This window comes from Portunus trituberculatus, chromosome 17, assembly GCF_017591435.1.
Source record: "Portunus trituberculatus isolate SZX2019 chromosome 17, ASM1759143v1, whole genome shotgun sequence".
Classification (NCBI taxonomy): domain Eukaryota; kingdom Metazoa; phylum Arthropoda; class Malacostraca; order Decapoda; family Portunidae; genus Portunus; species Portunus trituberculatus.
The window spans coordinates 10,771,352-10,784,263 of record NC_059271.1 but is presented as its reverse complement, the minus strand read 5'-3'; the positions used below and the strand labels follow the sequence as shown (position 1 = coordinate 10,784,263).

The 12,912-nt window shown below is 44.1% G+C and overlaps 1 non-coding gene across 1 annotated transcript; it reads right to left on the bottom strand.

The window, feature by feature from the left end:
* Nucleotides 1-4,770: 4,770 nt before the first annotated feature.
* Trnam-cau lies at nt 4,771-4,843 on the bottom strand. Its single transcript has one exon. It is a non-coding gene; the product is annotated as a tRNA-Met (tRNA).
* Between the last annotated feature and the right edge of the window lie 8,069 nt (nt 4,844-12,912).

The window sequence follows — 12,912 nt, the reverse complement described above, 5'->3', positions numbered from 1 at the left end:
TCAAGATGCGAAGGAGGATGCCGAGCGAGATGGCTTGCTGTTTCAAGCCAACCCAACTCCAGAACTACTGCGCCGTTATCAAGCGTCCAGGGACACCTTAGTGGCACTACAGGAGTGTGCTGTCACCTCGTCATGGCAGCGGTTTACAGACAGCATAAACCAGCAGACCAGTGTTGCCTCCATGTGGCACCTCATCCGACGAGTTGTAAAGAAGACTCCCGCCTCCGCCCGACACCACATCCTCGCTGAGTACGCCCAACAGCTTGTGGACGCCTGGTCACAGCAGTCTGCCACAACCAGTCTTCCACTCCACATCCAAGATGCTCTTTCTTCCCGTGCTCCTGTTCGCCAGCTCCACCTCCTCTCTGCTCTGTTGCAGGATGACGATGACGACGCGGAGCTGATTACCAAGGAAGTGTTGCGCCGTGCTCTCTCTCGGGGCAAGGCTTCGTATCCTGGGGATGACGGCATCACGTACGCCGTGCTCCGTCTGCTGCAGCAGGTTCCTGGTAACCCTCTGTTACGCCTTTACAACCTCTGTTTCAGTCATGGTTGTGTGCCCCGGGTCTGGACCAGCAGTACTATTATTCTCATTCCTAAGCCCGGCACGGCGAAGTTCAGGCCTATCTCTCTTACTTCATGTTTCTGTAAGGTGATGGAGAGAATTTTGCTTAGCCGTCTCATGTACAGATTGCAGGACCTTCTTTCTCCCCGTATTTTTGGCTTCCTTCCCCAGCGCAGCACACATCACTGCCTCGTTGATTTGTACTCACGCCTCTCCCATGACAGTGTGGTGGCCTTCGTCGACCTACAAAGCGCCTTCGATGTCGCCAACCGCGACATCATCCTGGATCAACTGGTTGCCTTCGGGATCAAAGGTAATATCCTGCGATGGATTCGTGGCTAACTTAGTGTTAAGCACTCTAGAGTGTTTTTCAGTGGTACGTACAGTCCTTCACGGGAATTTTATCTTGGTACGCCTCAGGGAGGAGTCCTTAGCCCGTTTTTATTCAACATCTTAATGCATCGGCTGCTCACTTCCCTCCCTGACACTCCTGGAACTACTATTACATGCTATGCTGATGACATTTGTATACACTCCACCTCTCCTAGAGACCTACAGTTGCTTCTAGACTCCCTCTCTGTGGCTTCCTCGCAGTGTGGCATCATTATTTCACCAGAAAAGAGCAGAATCTTCTCCTGTCGGTCCCACCAAACCCTACCAGACCACCATTGGAAGGTTTGTTATTCCTCTCTGTTCACAGTACCGCTACCTGGGCGCACCGGTGAAAATATCTCCAGCTCTCGCTGCCAGGCGGCAGGTCCATCCCATCATCAGTGACTTGTTGGCTCGTCTTCAGCGCAGACTTAAACCTCTACAGTGGCTCACCAATCACTCTTCAGGTATTTCCATCCCTGTCGCCAGGGCCGTCTATATTGCTTTCATTCGCTCTGTGGTGGATTATCTCTCTCCTACACTGATTCAGCTTCCTAGGACTGCGCTGGAACCTTTAGAAAAGTTTCAGAATGGAGCCATGAGGGTGATTCTTGGCTGCCCCATGTCCACCAGGATAGTGAACATGCAGAGTGAATTGCGCCTTCCTCCTCTCGTCGAGCGTATTTATTCCAACGTTGCTCGCCTCACTATCAAGTGTCTTCATTTTCCGCATATTTCACCCCTCTATTCACAACTAATCAGGACCTCTCTTCAACCAAACTCACGCCTCCCTGCTATACTGCCTGCTGGACGTGCTATCATCAGGGCAACATCCTGTGTGGTTCGCAGCCTGAACTTGGATGTTCCTGTTGCTGATGTGCCCCCAGGTCTTTCCCCGTTGCTGCTGCCAATACCTGAGGTAACCTACACACCAACCTCTAAGTCAGACTTGCCTTCCCTACAGCGCCAGCTGGCTCTACAGCATGTTGAGACAGTGACGTCTGGTGTTGCATCTCCATGCCGCATCTACACAGACGGTGCTGCGGGTGGCGCGGTTTTCTCACCTGACATGGAGCCGCCTGCCAGAGGGTGGGTTGGCCGCCGCCTCCGTGGCAACTCAAGTTCAACACTGTGTGAGCTGTACGCCATCCTGGATGCTGTCAGCCTTGCTTGTCAACGAGGAGTGAATGCCGTCATCGTCTGTGATTCCAAGCCTACCCTCCAGTCTCTCTCCAGCTTTCGTCCCGCGCAATCTATGGTAGTTCTACACATTTTGTCCTTTTTGTCCTTAATATGCCGTCGTGACCTGACTATTCAGTTTTCATGGGTACCTTCACATGTCGGGGTACGCCATAATGAAGTTGCTGACAGACTCGCGAAGGAGGCCTGCCTTCTACCACCTCCCGCAGCTGGACGTCCCCTCTCTTTGTCTTGTTGTCTTTCCAGAGTTCGCTCAGCTGCTTTCTTCCCTGTACAGCGACGCAGAGAGGCGGAAAGACCCCACAGAGCGTCAATCGCCCACTATGAGTCTGTTTGCCGCAACAAATACTCCTACCGTCTTCACGGCGTCATGGTACGGAGACACAATGTTGTCTCTGCCCGTCTGCGGCTTGGTTACTGGCCGCCGTGGCAGATCGCTGGAGTGGAAGGCGAGCCCCCATTCGCTGAATGCCGCCTGTGCCGTGCACCTCGCTGTGACACCTTAGAACACTACTGCCTAGCCTGCCCCACCGTCCGACACGCCTTATCCCAGGACCAGCCGCTGGATGCCGTGTGTCGGTATCTACTGGATCAAGATGTTCTTGAGAAACTCCTTTTACAATACCCGAGGTCTGGGGTTTTAAATAGCCTGACATGCCCTGCGTGGCATACTCTCCTTGCTCTGTGTGTGTGCGTGTGTGTATGCATTTGTGCGTGCGTGTTCTTTGCTTAATTGTGCTTTGTCTGTGCCCTGCGTGGCATCAATGCTCCCTGTCCCTTGTGTGTGTGTGTGTGTGTGTGTGTGTGTGTGTGTGTGTGTGTGTGTGTGTGTGTGTGTGTGTGTGTGTGTGTGTGTGTGTGTGTGTGTGTGTGTGTGTGACCGACCTTGTCGATAATATTTTGTACTGTAAAGCCCACTTATATTTAATGTCACTTATGTCCCTGTGTCTGACGCATTGGCGCAATAAATTTATCAAATCAAATCAACCACCACCACCACCACCACCACCACAATAGCAGCAGCAACAACAACAACAACAACAACAACAACAACAACAACAAGATAATTAGAAGCTCCTTCCAACTATTAAACGGTAAACTTTGTAAGACATTCCCATATATGATAAGGAAGACCAACATTTTTGGCAGAAGGTATGTAGCAACACACTTCTGATTCTCCATTGATGCCGAATTCAAGTTATGCTCTCACTAAAATTACGAAAACACCTTGAAAATCCCAAAAAAGTTCCACGGAAACTTTTTATAGGTGTCGAGATGAGACTAGAACGTTTCAGTGCGATGCGCAAAAACTCTGCTGAACCTGAGAGAACATGAAACACTGAATATGAAGGTTCATCTCTGAGAGCCGCGTTTCTTGAGTGGTGGTTGGGTTTAAGGGCAGAGGATTGAAAGTGTAAAGAGGAGATGGATCGGGAGACCTAAAGAAGAAAAGGTGAGCTTTCAGAGTCACAAGCTAAGTTGAAGGATGAAGGATGCAAAGAGTAAAGTAAGGATGATGGAAGGAAGTGCCAGGGAATAGCAATGGACAAGTTTCCAGACCAAGAAAATCCTGTTCTCTCAGTTTGCATGTGACACTCTTAGATAATTAATGTTCTTTATTTCCTTCTTCCTTCCTTCCTTCCTTCCTTCCTTCCTTCCTTCCTTCCTTCCTTCCTTCCTTCCTTCCTTCCTTCCTTCCTTCCTTCCTTCCTTCCTTACTTACTTACTTACTTACTTACATACTTGCATACTTTTTCTTGCTTATATTCTTCCTTACTTAATTTACTTATTTGCAAAAAAAGATAGAAAAATAATTACTTCCCTTATTCTAAAGTAAGGGTAGCAAAGGAAAGCCAGTTCAGATTTAGGTCAAGGTGAAATAAATCATGGGAAGAGGGGAACACACATACCCATATTGCTGCACAACCCCATGCAAGGAATATTATCGAGATCAAATTATCTTCATCCTAAATCGTGCAGCTCATTTGCTCATGTAGGCAGCGAAAGGAGGCTGGTCGGCAGGTGGGAGATGGTGGAGAGAAAGATATATGTGGGAGAGAATAAAAGGGGAGAGAGTGCCGAGAAGAAAAAAGGTCTGGTGGGAAGACAGTGCACAGCTGGGACTGTATGAAGGATTAGAAAATTTAGGAAAGTAACGTGGGACAAGGAAAATAAGGTGGAGGGAAGTGGTGAGAGAGAGAGAGAGAGAGAGAGAGAGAGAGAGAGAGAGAGAGAGAGAGAGAGAGAGAGAGAGAGAGAGAGAGAGAGAGAGAGAGAGAGAGAGAGAGAGAGAGAGAGAGAGAGAGAGAGAGAGAGAGAGAGATTGAGATTTGAGGGGGAAATAGAAAAAGAATGCAGCTGTCTCTATTGAGTAAAATTATGTTTAATCTACAAACTTTTTTGTTAAACTAAGTAGCAAACTAACTTCGTGTACTCGTGCCTCCAACACTTTTTCTCTGCTTGACAATTCTCAGTATCCTTTCAGTTGATAACTAGATAACTTCGGCAACGTCTAACACTGTCACTTGGGAGAAATATAGTGTCTTTTTTTCTGCAGGTGGCCGTTGATCTGCATATACTGTGTTCTGCACCGCGAGGTGACTAACCAATTGCTCGATATTAAACAAAACATTTGCCCCGAGTGAGGATCGAACTCACGACCTTGAGATTATGAGACTCACGCGCTGCCTACTGCGCCATCGAGGCACGTTGTTAGAAAGAAGTACCATAATTAAAATTTTCTTTTTTCTCATCATGACTTTTTTTCAAAAGCCACATAGATGATTAATTGGGTTCTCAAGAGTTTTTTCCCCGTCATTAATTTACTGATCTTGTTAACCCGTGACAAGAATTATGAAAACACCCTTGAAAATCCGTGTAACTTCAACTACTCATAGAAGCTTTTGAAGTAGCGGAGATGCAGCACAGAAGTTATGGGCATACCCGAGATATACTGTACAATGTCATCCTTATTTCATTAACTAAGTAGGTACTTGAGAACTCAGTGCCAACTTTGGCATGTAATATTATGACCAACTTCGTTCTCATGAAAAACTAGTTTTGAAAATTACAAACATGATTAGTCAGATTCTAGTCAGTGTTTTCCTATTGGTGATGCGGGATTCTTATTAAAATATCACTGGAATTATAGAATTATTGTTGGTAATATCAATAATGGAGACTTATATTATTTTTCTTGTAGCCTGTTAAAATTACTGAAGGCGAGGCATCAAGATGAAGCACCGAAGCGTTTGAGAAAGCCGTTCTCTGTCCACCTATTAGGAAGAACTTGGCGCGGCGAGGTGCTGAGTATTGCACGTTTGTGCTTCCTTATGGGTAAAGTTGTGCTCTTTCCTTCTCTAGAAATGTGTGTGCCAGCGAGGACTGCTAAGGCTCATCAGGACGGAAGGTGCAGCGTGCTGGATGGAGGCAACATTTCGGCGGTGAGAAAGAGACTGAAGACAGTTAGTCAGAGGAGGGAGTTGATGAGACGAAGAGCTTTCGATTCCACCCTATCAAGCAAAGCTGTGTGACTGGAACCCCCAAACATGCGAAGAGTACTCCATACAGGGACGGATAAGGCCCTTATACAGAGTAAGCAGTTGGAGGGCGAGAAAAACTGTCGGAGACGCCTCAGAACACCTAATTTCATAGAAGCTGTTTTAGCAAGAGATGAGATGTGAAGTTTCCAGTTAAGATTATGAGCAAAGGACAGACCGAGGATATTCATTGTGGAAGAGGAGACAGTTGAGTGTCATTGAAGAAGAGGGATAGTTGTCTGGAAGGTTGTGTCGAGTTGATAGATGGAGGAATTGAGTTTTGAGGCATTGAAAACTACTAGATTTTCTCTGCCCCAATCGGAAATCTTAGAAAGATCGGAAGTCAGGCGTTCCGTGGCGTCCCGCGTGATCTGTTGATTTCCTGAAGGGTTGGACGTCTCTGAAAGAACGTGGAAAGATGTAGGGTGGTATCATCAGCGTAGGAGTGGATAGGGCAAGAAGTTTGGTTAAGAAGGTCATTAATGAATAATAGAAAGAGAGTGGGTGACAGGACAGAACCCTGAGGAACACCACTATTAATAGGTTTAGGAGAAGAACAGTAGCCGTCTACCACAGCAGCAATAGAGCGGTCGGAAAGGAAACTTGAGATAAAGTTGCAGAGAGAAGGATAGAAGCCGTAGGAGGGCAGTTTTGAAATCAAAGCTTTATGCCAGACTCTATCAAAAGCTTTTGATATGTCTAACGCAACAGCAAAAGTTTCACCGAAATCTCTAAAAGAGGATGACCAAGACTCAGTAAGGAAAGCCAGAAGATCACCAGTAGAGCGACCTTGACGGAAGCCATACTGGCGATCAGACAGAAGATTGTGAAGTGACAGATGTTTGAGAATCTTCCTATTCAGGATAGATTCAAAAACTTTAGACAAGCAAGAGATTAAAGCTATAGGACGGTAGTTTGAGGGGTTAGAACGGTCACCCTTTTAGGAACAGGCTGAATGTAGGCGAACTTCCAGCAGGAAGGAAAGGTAGAAGTCGATAGACAAAGTTGGAAGAGTTTGGCCAGGCAAGGTGCAAGCACAGAAGCACAGTTTTTGAGAACAATAGGAGGGACCCCATCAGGTCCATAAGCCTTCCGAGGGTTTAGGCCAGCAAGGGCATGGAAAACATCATTACGAAGAATTTTGATTGTAGACATGAAATAGTCAGAGGGAGGAGGAGAGGAGGGACAAGCCCAGAATCGTCCAAGGTGGAGTTGTGAGCAAAGGTTTGAGAAAAGAGTTCAGCTTTAGAGACAGAAGAGATGGCAGTGGTGCCATCAGGATGAAATAAAGGAGGAAAGATGAAGAAGTGAAGTTATTTGAGATGTTTTTGGCTAGATGCCAGAAGTCACGAGGAGAGTTTGAGTTTGAAAGATTTTGACATTTCCTATTTATGAAAGAGTGTTTGGCAAGTTGAAGAACAGACTTGGCATGATTCCGGGCAGAGATATAAAGTGCATGAGATTCAGGAGATGGAAGGCTCAAGTACCTTTTGTGGGCAACCTCTCTATCATGTATAGCACGAGAACAGGCTGAGTTAAACCAAGGTTTAGAAGGTTTAGGTTGAGAAAAGAATGAGGAATGTACGCCTCCATGCCAGATACTAACACCTCTGTTATGCGTTCAGCACAAAGAGATGGGTCTCTGACACGGAAGCAATAATCATTCCAGGAAAATCAGCATAATACCTCCTCAGGTCCCCCAACTGGCAGAGGCAAAACGCCAGAGGCACCTTCGCTTTGGGGATCCTGCGGAGGATTGGAAAAATAGGACAAGATACAGAAATGAGATTGTGATCGGAGGAGCCCAACGGAGATGAAAGGGTGACAGCATAAGCAGAAGGGTTAGAGGTGAGGAAGAGATCAAGAATGTTGGGCGTGTCTCCAAGACGGTCAGGAATACGAGTAGGGTGTTGCACCAGTTGCTCTAGGTCATGGAGGATAGCAAAGTTGAAGGCTAGTTCACCAGGGTGGTCAGTGAAGGGAGAGGAAAGCCAAAGCTGGTGGTGAACATTGAAATCTCCAAGAATGGAAATCTCAGCGAAAGGGTAGAGGGACAGAATGTGCTCCACTTTAGAAGTTAAGTAGTCGAAGAAATTACTATAGTCAGAAGAGTTAGGGAGAGATAAACAGCACAGATGAATTTAGTTTGAGAGTGACTGTTAAGTCGTAGCCAGATGGTGGAAAATTCGGAAGACTCAAGAGCGTGGGCACGAGAGCAAGTTAAGTCGTTGCGTACATAGACGCAACATCCAGCTTTGGAATGAAAATGAGAATAGAGAAAGTAGGAGGGAACAGAGAAGGGCTACTGTCAGTTGCCTCAGACAGCTGTGTTTCGGTGAGGAAAAGAAGATGAGGTTTAGTAGAGGAGAGGTGGTGTTCCACAGATTGAAAATTAGATCTAAGACCGCGAATGTTGCAGAAGTTAATGTAGAAAAAGTTGAGGAAGGTGTCAAGGCATTTGTGGTCTTCAACAGGAGAGGTGTCCGACCTGGGGACATTTTGGTCCCCTCCCCAGAGGGGACTCCGAGGCGTTGTTTATTTCGGGTCCCATTTTTCTTTTAAATTTTGATTTGGAGTGAAGGGTGTATGTGTGGTAAGTCCATGTAGTTTTGTGTGAAGAAGGAGAGCTGTCTTTAGAGGGTAGGCTGTGACTACCACCTTGAGTTGTGAGACAAAGGGAAACATTCAACGAGATCACAACTAGCTTTAATGGAAGGTTCACAGCACCTCCTGAACTAGTGCTATTAGATCTCATTGGGAGTAAGTTATTGTTTCGGTAGGTGTCTACTACCTCCTACGTGCGTGATGGCGGGAGAATATCAAAGGTACTAATTTTTTTCGCCATCTCTGTAAAAATATCTTTCCTCTTCCATGCACGCCGTCATCCCTCCTACCCATCTCTCTCTCTCTCTCTCTCTCTCTCTCTCTCTCTCTCTCTCTCTCTCTCTCTCTCTCTCTCTCTCTCTCTCTCTCTCTCTCTCTCTCTCTCTCTCTCTCTCTCTCTCTCTCTCTCTCTCTCTCTCTCTCTCTCTCTCTCTCTCTCTCTCTCTCTCTCTCTCTCTCTCTCTCTCTCTCTCTCTTATTTGTAACTTTCGTTTCTCTTATACGTGTTTTGTATTTCCTATTTATTTTTCATAGTGTTAACTTTTCTTTTCCTCTTGTCTTTCCGCCACGGTCTCCTCCATTTTTTTGTTTTTCCTTCGTGCTTTTCTTCTTTTCCCCTGTTTTTATCCATTTTCTCCCTTCTCGTCACTCTCTTGCCAACTCTCCTCCGCACGTTTCCTTCTTTTCTTCTTTTCCTTTTGTCTTCTCTCCTCCGCACGTTTCCTTCTTTTCCTCTTGTCTTCTCTCCTCCGCCTTTCAACTTATGTTTTCTCCTCTTCCATTTTTTTCTTCTTTCCTCCTTGTTTTGTTTCCTCCCTACATTCCACCATCCACTTCCCTCTTTCCTTCTTGTCTTTTCTCCTCCCAAGTCATACCTTCTCCTCCTTCCTCCTTTACTCTCACCCCAATCTTCTATCCTGCCTCTTTCTTTCATCGTGTAGCATTTACCAATGAAACGAGAACTTCAAATGCTTTGGTGCTTCACATTCATTGGCTCGGTAAATGATTCAAATTACGTTTCACTGCTTTACTTTTCATATAGCCTCATTTGCCTTTCCGTTTATTTTTTCATGGATCCGAATGAATTTCTCTCTCTCTCTCTCTCTCTCTCTCTCTCTCTCTCTCTCTCTCTCTCTCTCTCTCTCTCTCTCTCTCTCTCTCTCTCTCTCTCTCTCTCTCTCTCTCTCTCTCTCTCTCTCTCTCTGTTGACTGTTTTCTTTCCTTCCCCCCTTGTTAAGAGGCATCTTTTTTGACATTCTTTACAGTGACGTCTCCTTAAGTACCCACTCAACAACACCAACGTTCCCTGGAGGTGATTACACGTACTATCTTCCTCCTAATTACCGTCATCAGCCCCACCACCACCACCACCACCTTCATCGTCACGCAACACAGCAAAAACATTTATAATCAAACGCGAAGGTGAAAATAAGAACAGATTACTCTAATAACAATTTGCATTTACATGAAGATATTACTCTCTCTCTCTCTCTCTCTCTCTCTCTCTCTCTCTCTCTCTCTCTCTCTCTCTCTCTCTCTCTCTCTCTCTCTCTCTCTCTCTCCGAAAACAAATAGCAGACCAATTGTAATTACTTATGTGAACCTTGAGTGGAGTCACTTGATGTGGGGGAAAAATATATGCAGTAGAAAAAAAAAAGATAAAGGGAAGAGGCAATTAGAAAATGGAATTGGATGAGGGAGGAATGAGGGAGGTGGTGAAGAGAAGGATGAGAAAGGAGACACTAAAGACGGGAAAGGTGGAGGGAATGGTTATTGGTACAGGGAGAGGAGGAGACTGAACAAAGGTGAATTAGAAAAGGACTATGTGGAGAAGTGGAAGGGAAAGCAAATAGAAGTTGGAGGAGATTGTGAAGAAAGACAATTAAGAGAGAAAGGATGGGGAAGGAAACAGAGATAAGAGAACAGGTAGAAGGGACAGTGGAAAAGGAGGAAAGTTGCATGAGGAAGAGGACAAATGATGAAAGGGAAGGGAGAGGAAACTTGAGGAGGAGGAGGGCAGGAAACAAGAAAAGAAAGAGATGAAGAGGAGGGAGGAAACGAGTCAAAGTGGTAGATGAAAAAGAAAAGAAGAAAAGAGTAAACCAGTAAAGGAGATAAAAGGAGGGAGAAAAAAAACAAAACAGTAGATAAGGAACGAAAAAAAAACTACATAAGGAGAGATAAAAAGGGAAGGAAAAGGAGAAGACGAAAGTGGCGGAGAAGGACAGGGAAAGAAGACTTGATATGAAGGAGAAGGAGGAAACCGAGAAAAGGAAAGGTAGATGGAATATGAGGGAGAGGAGTTGAGGAGGGCGTAAAGGGAGAAATAGAGGATGAAAGCAATAGAGACAGGAAGGAAGGAAGGATGGAAGGCTAGATACATTTGGTCAATCGTAGGAAGCGTGTCATATTTGATTAACTCCATGTGATTTGCTAGATGGTAGTGATGGTGATGGTGGTACGTCTCCTGTATTGGTTGTGACTGTGATGATATTGATGATGGCTTCATGTTCATGGGGTGATGGGAATGAAAGTTGTGAATTGTTGATGGGAGTGGTAGGTATGTTCTGCCGCATGTAGGTGTGATGGCTTCTTGCAGCTTCCCTTGTTATTTATGTTGTTATGATATCTATGATGTTATGATCGTGATGGGCAGGTGATAGTAATGGAATGATAGTGGTTAAGAGTGAGAAGGTCTGGCACAAAGCTTTGATCTCCAAACTATCCTCCTACGGCTTCTATCCTTCTCTGTAACTTAATCTTAAGTTTCCCCTCTGACCATTCTATTGCTGCTGTAGTAGACGGACACTGTTCTTCTCTTAAATCTATTTACAGTGGTGTCCCTCAGGATTTTGTCCTGCCACCTACTCTCATCCTATTATTCATCAATTATCTTCTAAACCAAACTCCTTATATAGGATACCTCATACGCTGATGATACCATCCTACATTCTTCCATGTCTTTTCAGAAACGGCCAATCCTTTAGGAAGTCAACAAATCTTGCTGGAAAGACACAAAACGTCTAAGTTTTGATTTCTCTCTCTAAGATTTCTGATTGGGGCAGAGAAAATTTAGTATTATTCAATGCCTCAAAAACTCAATTCAATTCAACTTGACACAACCTTCCACATAACTATTCCCTCTTCTTCAGTGATACTGAAATGACACTTCTATACTAAATATCTTCGATCTGTCCTTTACTTATAATCTAAACTGGAAAGTTCACATCTCATCTTTAGATAAAACACTTTCTATGAAGTTAGGTATTCTGAATCGTATCCGCCATTTTTTCTTTCACTTCCCCAACTGTTAACTCTATGGGGGCCTTATCCGCCAGTATATGGAATATTCTTCACATGTTCTAGTACAGAGGATGGAATCAAAAGTTTTTGCCTCCTCTGACTGAGTCTTCATATCCTCTCTCATCGCCGCAGTGTTGCATCTCTTACTAACTTCTATCGCTTTTTAATCAGTACTCTCAATAATGGCGTACTGTGCATACCGTAGTAATATGATGAAGGCGTAGTGATATATTATTATTCCAATAATGATGACTGATAATCTAAGAGTAATTTATGGTATATATAAAATATATATATATATATATATATATATATATATATATATATATATATATATATATATATATATATATATATATATATATATATATATATATATATATATATATATATATATATATATATATATATATATATATATATATATATATATATATATATATATATATATATATATATATATATATATATATATATATATATATATATAGAGAGAGAGAGAGAGAGAGAGAGAGAGAGAGAGAGAGTGTGTGTGTGTGTGTGTGTGTGTGTGTGTGTGTGTGTGTGTGTGTGTAAGGGGCGGTGTTACGTGCATGTGTGCGTGCTGGTGTTTAAAAGCCTTTGAAAATCTGTGGGTCACGTTTCCTGAAAATTGAAGAGAAACAACCACTTGTCCTTCCACCATTAATTAGAGAGAGAGAGAGAGAGAGAGAGAGAGAGAGAGAGAGAGAGAGAGAGAGAGAGAGAGAGAGAGAGAGAGAGAGAGAGAGAGAGAGAGAGAGAGAGAGAGGAGTGCAATAACAGGGATTCCTTCTACGTAATCAGGAGACACGGAGCAGCGGTACACAAAGGGGAAGAATTGGGAGAATGAAAAGGACAAGGAAAAGAGAGGAATGTGAAAGACGCTACAACGAGAAGGATATAAGGAAAGACAGGAATGAAAAGAAAAGGCAGTGGGAATGAAAGAATAAAAGGAAATAAGACAACAGTGAAAGATGTTGAGAGGAGAAAGAGGAAAGGAAAGAGAGAGAATTAATCAAAAGAGATAGATGAGGAGAGAAAAACAATAAGGACTGAAGAGTGAAATTTACGCAGTTGGAAAGAAAAGGTTAAAGGAAATTGGAGTAGATGGAAAGGGAGAGTAAAGATGGTGTTACAATTGATTTTAATGAAAGAACATGGAAAAGAGAAGACAAGTGTGTAAGAATCAGAGTTAGGGGAAAGTAAGTAGAGAAACCGTGTATTAAATAGACAGAAAAAGAAAGGAGGATTAAACGAACGTTAGAAAAATGAGGGCCGCCGTGGTACAGTGGAACCATGCGTGCTTTG